General features: G+C 38.0%; 1 protein-coding gene across 1 annotated transcript in view; it reads right to left on the bottom strand.

The window, feature by feature from the left end:
- Positions 1-2,956, bottom strand: part of LOC105566502 (dopamine N-acetyltransferase-like) — a 14,355-nt gene extending 11,399 nt beyond the window's left edge. The window contains exon 1 of the mRNA XM_012020564.1: positions 2,842-2,956. The gene's annotated coding sequence lies outside the window, so the exon portion shown is untranslated. The remainder of the gene's footprint in view (positions 1-2,841) is intronic.
- Positions 2,957-7,877: the final 4,921 nt, after the last annotated feature.

Here is a 7,877-nt window from a genome sequence, read left to right on the forward strand (position 1 = left end):
ACAGCTCTGTTATAGATAAACGAAACGGGGATTGACAGAAATTGATTTGTAACTTATAAAAGCAAATAGAGTTAATACATGCTCGATAATTTTGAGCCGTTCGAGACATCCAGGCACGACCCTTGGAAAAATTTACTTTAAATGAAATTAAAGTTTTTAAAAGTAATGTTTCAAATCTACGAGTTTACTTAAGAAATTTTTAAGTAATTTTGGACACTTGAAGTAATTTTTAGTTAGCCAGGCCTGTTTTCGCTAGAGGGCGGCACAGTACTTTCTCGTAAGAAGAAAACCGCACGAGGTATTATAAATGTTTTAAGTTTACCTTGAATAAAAGTTTAAAGTGTCCCAATTTACTTTTTCTATTTCTCATTTTTCTTAAGCAAAATTGTAATGTTTTCTAATTGTAAGGCATATTTTCCCAAAGGGGAGTGGTAGCGTGACACGGGCAAAAATTTGTCCGAACGAAGCGCGATGATTAGCGCATTATCTGCATTCATCGCGTATCACACGCGATCTGCACGCGAGCGTGCATTACGTTGCATCAGAACGAGATATGCGGTGCCTACTTGCGACTGCACCTGCAACAACAGCCTCGTGCTCAGCACCGTTCCGCTTCTGTTGCTTTGGATAAGAGCAACGCTCTATCCTGCGGGCAAGCGCGCGCGCGCACAGCAGATACGGATGCTGTGGTCCCGGCCAGAGTGGGACCATTTATCGCACGACACTTTTACAGCCGAAAACGAAAACTCGAAGAGCTCAACCGATACACGCAGACGAAGTGGCAGTCGTGCATGACTCTAATCGATTCGGTTGCATCGCAACCGAATGTTTGCTATTACCGAGAAACTATTATGGTTGTCATCTCTATCGATGCAGGCTACGGTTCGCTCGATGCTTCAATGTGTGATAAAGCGCTATCGTTTTGCGAGGCGTTAACATTTTACGTGACGCAAATGTCCCGTGGCGTACTCATTGATCGGTAACCAATGCGACGATATCTGGTGTCTCGAGTTCACCGAGCTGCCCCTCGTTTAAGAATTCTCTCTGATCAGTTTTGAATGTAGTTCTTCTCTATTACAATTTTTTTACAGCGAATTCGATTGCTTGCACCAGTGCGCACTGAGTGCACACTAAGGCCTGGTTATAGTTGATTTTTATTATTTTACTTTTTATTTAACTCTGTCTCAAATACACGTTCAAAGAGTGTTTAGCCAAAATGTGATCCGTATGGATGCGATCATTTTACTGGCTACGAAATATTTCAAGAGAGACGATTCTTAAATATAAGAATTGACTGCAAAACAAGCCTTAGTGCGCACCGAGTGCGCACTAGTGCAAGCTGCCGAATTCGCTATTAGTAACCACCGTGCCATAGTCGGAGAAAGATACATAAGATTTATCTCTTGCTTAGTTTTTACTAAGTAAAAATTAACTCATGTATATTGTTGTGTCGTTACATTGTCACAGAGTTGCAGATGAACAGTAAATGCAGGTCACCCCTTGTATTATATTGATGGTATCACAATTGTAGTACATGGTGCTCAATTGATCGTTAATGCATAATTGAGTCTGATTGAGTCTGACCTGAATGTATAATTTAGCAATAGTATAATCATTGTCGAGATTTGTTTGATTGCGATGTTCAATTATCGAACACAGACGGCGCATAATCTTTAGAAAGGAAAAAAGATTAAAAATAAATAAATCAGGAACTTGCGATATTTTTTTTTAACTTTTTGCTTTTAGGGTATAATTAGTGGAAAGTCCCCTTTTATGAGATGGGATTCTGATACGGGATAGCGGGGTTTCTGTTAAATTAATAGGCGCCATCGGTTGATTCCACCATCAATTTATTGCCCTCAAAGTGAAATCTGTTTAGTGGCAAATTTATTGTTAGATTGTGTAATCGTTGCAAAAAGTCTGTGATTAAATTCAGGCGTTGAAAACCTGCTATCTCATATTAGAAACCTATCTCATAATGGGGGGGGACTTTCCTCTATCTTCAGTGATAACTTGAAATTATTATTTTTAATAATAGTAATACACTCAGAGCGTGACTTCGCCTCGACTTGACGCTTCGTGTAGCATAGGTATTCGACGTAGGTTATAATTGGCATGGAACGCGTTATATGCAACGCATTTCTTGCCATCTAATTTTAGAATATTCGGCGCTGCTATACAACAGAGATAAATATTGATAATATTAAGGCTACAATAAAGTTTTATCTTTACAAGGGGACAAATCAGCGCGCGTGTGTTTTATATTATTATTATTACTTTTTATGAGAAAACTATCACATTCATAATTTATACTAATGGCCATTGGGGTTCCATCTAATCTAATAATTTCTATCTCATTATCACTCAAACTGGTAAAAAAGAATTGCCACCTCAATGTCGCTTACATTTAAATAAGAAAAATGTAGCTTACTGTTTAGACAAGAATTATAAACCTTTATTAATTTGCCGTAAAACAGAATCTAATATGCCTTTGTTTCGAAGGCAACGACCACAATAAAATACCGACGAGATCAGCCTGCCGTCAACTTACCTGCTCGATTAAGTAACAGACACGAATTTTTGACGAAACTTATTAGGAAACACTTTTCCATTAAACGTATTCACGTCTCAATACATTACGATCAAATTATTTCGGTAAGTCGATTATGAATCAACGAGGCGGAAGTCTTAATTGAACGTCGAAGCGCGATCTCGTGTGGTGAGGGAGAAGGTAAGGAACTGCACGAGCGAGGCCGCCAAGACACTCGAAATAAATCGGGGGCATCGCGACGCGCGCTCACGATGAAAACTTCTATTCTTACTCTAATTTTTACCGCTCACTTGTTTTCCAAGAAGACCGGACGTCCGTCGGTTTCTCGTGCAGAATTCACCGGAAGATACCGGCACGATCCCTTAACGCGTTGCATCCAACTATAGACTGACGCTGTGAGAAGGATGGTCGTGGATTGGGGGGGTCGTTACTGTATACATCCGACGACATGTGCCATACGTTTGAGAGAGACTCCCCCGGTCTATTTTTCCATTAAATTTGATTAAGCAACGAGATACGTAGCTATCAGTAATGGAGTTTCATTGATACACTTGGGACGAGCTGTCAGGCCACGTACGAGGGTGCGCGCATTAACGAGCTCATTGTGTATCGTTTGTTGCAATAACCGTTTGCGATTTTATATTCCATAAAATCTTATACGCATTCTGTTCCCTCGCTTATCGGAATGCACGCGATTTCGCATCGTATCCTGATCAATGACAAAAGTTCCCCGCGCGAGTATTCAGAAACGAATTTTTTTTCCTCAAGAAATTCACGGCGGAAATAAATGCCGTTTCAGGCGACGTTATCTTGCGTGCGATCGGTAAAAATGTCTAATTAATAGTTACTTATTTTGCATAGCGGATTTACAACAATTCTGATAGACACGCGCGATTAGTTGCGCAATCCACTTTCGAGCGCACGTACGATTTAAACAGGATTAAATAGGATTATTGCCGAGAGATCTCGCGATTAGTAATGCTTTCGTCGCGAACAGAGAGCCATTAAATCGCAACGCAATCAAAAGGATGTTGCCCGTATTTATTGTGCAAATTGTCCCGATTACGTGATTTATAATACTTTTCATCACGAATCCCTGGTAGACAGCTGAGTCAAAATGACATTTCTAACATTTCGACGTCAAAATGACGACAAGTGACGTCAGCTGGCTACCTGGGATGTCTCTGGCGATCTCTGTGCGGCGCAAAGTAAATATTGTTCTTTTAAGTTTACCCTCTTATAAAAACGCCTTTCAAACGTTTGGTTATATCAGTGATATCTCTACAAATTCCTTGAAATTCATGCTTGATTTTGATTAAACACTAAATCCAGCACTAGCCGCTTAAAACTCCTTCAAGCGCTGAATTTCTGAAATTCCCCTTAACGAGAAAATATACGGGACGAGGGCCGAGATCGAACCGAGGAACCTACCATTACTAATTATGTTAGCACAAAGCTACACGTCATCTCCCGCGCGAAGTAAATGTACGTACAACGATGGACAGAATAGTCGCGACACTTTTTAATGAGTTTAGGAACGCGCAGTTAGATTCAGGTTTACGTTCCAAAACACTTTCTCTGAGGAAAATTTTACTCGAGAAATAGATCAGAAACGTTCAAAATGGTTCCGGAATGGCCATCGAGTAAAATGTTCCTCGGAGAAGAACATTTTGGAACGCAACCCTGAATCTAAATGCACGTTCCTAAACTCACTTAAATAAAAAGTGTCGCAACCATTCTGTCCATCACTGTACATGGATAACGATTTCATTGAGATTTATCCCTGAAAAAAGGTCTGAAAAATGTCGGAGTCCTCGCTCTCTGTCTTTATCCGTTACTGAAAATTACCGGATATTCTATTTCTGGTTTTCCCGCAAGGATCTTATCTCGCGCGTCGATTTGCGATAATGACAAAGTAATATATTCAGGAACGCCTTCCCGCGGCTGATTTTTCTCTTTTTTTTTTAGGTAAATAAATTATACACAAAATGTTCCCAAGTACATTAATTATTCATTTTGCCGGCAGATATATTTTTGCGCGTTTATACCTCGGTAAAAAAAGAAGACAATGAGACAATTCTTACGACAATTAAAAATGCACGTAACGTAAAGAAGCGCTTTATCGGTACATTGAGTTTATGATTGTTTTGCATAACATATATAACGGGCGAGTACACGAGAATGCGGTGTGACTCATTCGGTTGCTTTGTTACGTTAACTTTACTACCTGAACCGCTGTAACATAAAACTTTTTTATTTTAGTGAAATAAAAGCGCAGAGTCTCTCATAATCATTGAATTATGTCACTTTGTTTTTCTGCTACTCTGCACGTATATATTTTCAAACTATCATTTGGGAAACTATACGCGGTTACATCAATCGACCAAATTTTATTAATTACCAATTATAGTAATGAATGTATTATAAATATATAGACGTGCGTAACACAAATGTGAAAATGATTATACGCAAATTCGTCGTGTATATGTAAGTAACGTTTAGTTATAAAATATACAAGATAACTATTCCTCTGTATTCATTTAACAATACTTACGGTGATATTAATGCAAGAGACGACGCGATACATTATACATTCGCAAAAAGAATATACATACATGCGAGTGTAATGGTATAGAATAATTATAGCCTGTAGTGAAGTATCTTGTAGGCCGTCAATATTATTGCCACCTGATGTCAATAAATTACTTAAGGAATTTATAATATAAGATATAAGATAGGTCATCTTGCGTTTACGTCTTGCGTCTCGATTTTACGCATGTAAAATCACCGTATCGTTCAATTTTTCAGTTCTCCATTTATAATTACGATACACGGAGAGAATTTTCTCTTAAAATTTATCCTGAAAATCATGCAATCGTGAGACACGGCATTTCGAAGAACTGTATGAGAGTTTTTGAAATTTTACCATACGTTTTACTAAAAAATTTTTAAAGTTCTTCAAAATGTTATGTTGTCCCACGTATACACGATTTTCAGGGTAAATTTTAAAAGAAAGTTCTCTCCGTGTAGGCAAACGGTAATAAATAATATCATGTGACAGGCGATTATTATATATTATACATTGGTATGCGATGTTAAATCAGCGTCTTTTTCCAACCGCGGGCCCTCGCGACAAGTTTCTAAGTGTTTGAGGACAACAACATTCGTAACGTTTATAAGAATTGTTGGGCTTATTAGTATTAATTAAAATGAATTATTACCTTATTTCGCTTTCGGAAAACAATTGAGAAATATTGCTGCATGTCCATGTGCCATGTATTAGAACTTTAGAGTATTGTGATTCTAGAGCCGGTGTTCATAGTCAGATCTTATATTCAAGACTTAACTTTACCTTAAAATGCTATATGGAACATTTTATTGGCTACACAGTATCTAAAGATGACCTTAAGACGATCTGAAATAAGATCTGACTACACTGAATAACCGCCTTAGAATTTGTCAACGTCACGTGTAATCGCACAAGTTTCCTTCATTCTTATTCGCTCCATTTTCAGCTCGCTTTTCGATCATTCACTTCTCGGTGCACGAGTAGCTATTAAATAAAGCGTCTCCCGTTGGGTCACATAAAAATTATAATTTGCAAGGTTGTTTTAAATACAAAGTAATACTTATAGCCCTCGTTATGAATTATAGATTTTCTAACGTTGCTGCATATCTTAATTTGCATACTAAACGCTTTGTAATAAACATATCTTGAATATCAAACGTGTGCTGATATAAACTTTATTTCCGCTCTGGGATTACGTGTCGGAAGTTGCGCGATTAAACAATTGACGCAACAGTAAGATAATAATAATAATAATATAAGCAACAAGTGAATAAATGGCAGCGAATCTTTTATTCCGTGAAAATTAAATTACTTAACACTTTTATACGTAAAATAAAAATAATTTTCGTAATGTCTTGCACAACATTGCACGTTGCATCCTGTCCAATTTTTTGCCACAATCAATCAGGTGCGATAAAAATCTATTCCGATCCATTAACACAGTCAGTCAAGGTCATATATTGATCTCAATATGAAGAAGTGGATGTGGAGAAGCAATGGGATTAATCGGTTCCTATAGAGAGCACATTCTTATGCGTTATTTTTATTAAAACGTCCGGTAATGACAAAGAGAGATTTACGTCACAAGAGGTGCGATGCCAAGGTTGACTACAATCCTTCCATTTGTTCTTTCCATTCACACGCAGTCCGCCCACATACACACACAACTTATCAGGCAACGTCGAAGTGACATTTTATATATAACAGTGTTCGATTTTCTTCGACCCGTTAAAAAGGCGGATCACCCGTAAAGATCGCGAATTAGACCAATTAGTAAAGAAAATGCAGGATTCAATCTAATCCGGTATTTGGAGCGGGATTAGGCGAGATGACGGAATTATTTGAGCAGATAATCGCGCGTGCTAATTATTCAAAATTTTAAACGGAATAAAATATGTTTTACACGACGTGAACCTCGCATACGATAAGAAAGATGTATTATAGGTGTAGTAAAAAATGTCAAACGATAAATAATGTTGCTCCAGATAAATAATGTTATTCCCGCCTCTCACCCCGCCCCCCTCCCCCTCCCACACTCCGGCACGGACCGCGAAACGTACGATTATCTGTAATCCATCGCTACGCCAAGGATGGAAATCAGATCGTGCGTTCTTTCGAGCTCCGGCTAGATGCAAATCGCCTTGCTTCCTTATGCAACTTGTAATGACGGAACACTTCTTTTCCTGCGGCATTAAGGCTGCTCGATTGATATTAATGTTTATTGGTTCACTTCGATGGGCAGAGATTTATTAGAAGTTCACTAGATATCTTTTTCCCGTCGCGCAGAGCAAACTGTACATTTCGTGATCGAGATTGTGTCCGTCGTAAACTACCCGGTTGCTGTTCCTTTAATAAATTCCCGTGCCCTGATCACGTCTCCCCGATATTATCTATGTGCATCCCTGAAACGTAATTCAACTTTTCTTAATTCGCGGAAAATCTTTATCCGTCGCAAAAATGCACTGTGACAGAACTTCTTCTAAACTATTCTAAATTTTTTTTTAAGACAAGAAACAATTTAAAGAAACTGAATTACAAGCTGTAACAAAGACATTATCATTCCCTGTGCCGTCCACTATCAAGACAACCATTTATTTTTAATATTCGTAATTTAGGGTAAAATTGTTCTCATCAAAAACTTATTTTTAGTAACACAAAAGTACATCGTAAGCTGTAACAAAGACATTATCATTCCCTGTGCCGTCCACTATCAAGACAACTATTTATTTTTAATATTCGTAATTTAGGGTAAAATTG

This window comes from Vollenhovia emeryi, unplaced genomic scaffold, assembly GCF_000949405.1.
Source record: "Vollenhovia emeryi isolate VEMERY1.0 unplaced genomic scaffold, V.emery_V1.0 DF939144.1, whole genome shotgun sequence".
Taxonomy (NCBI): Eukaryota; Metazoa; Arthropoda; class Insecta; order Hymenoptera; family Formicidae; genus Vollenhovia; species Vollenhovia emeryi.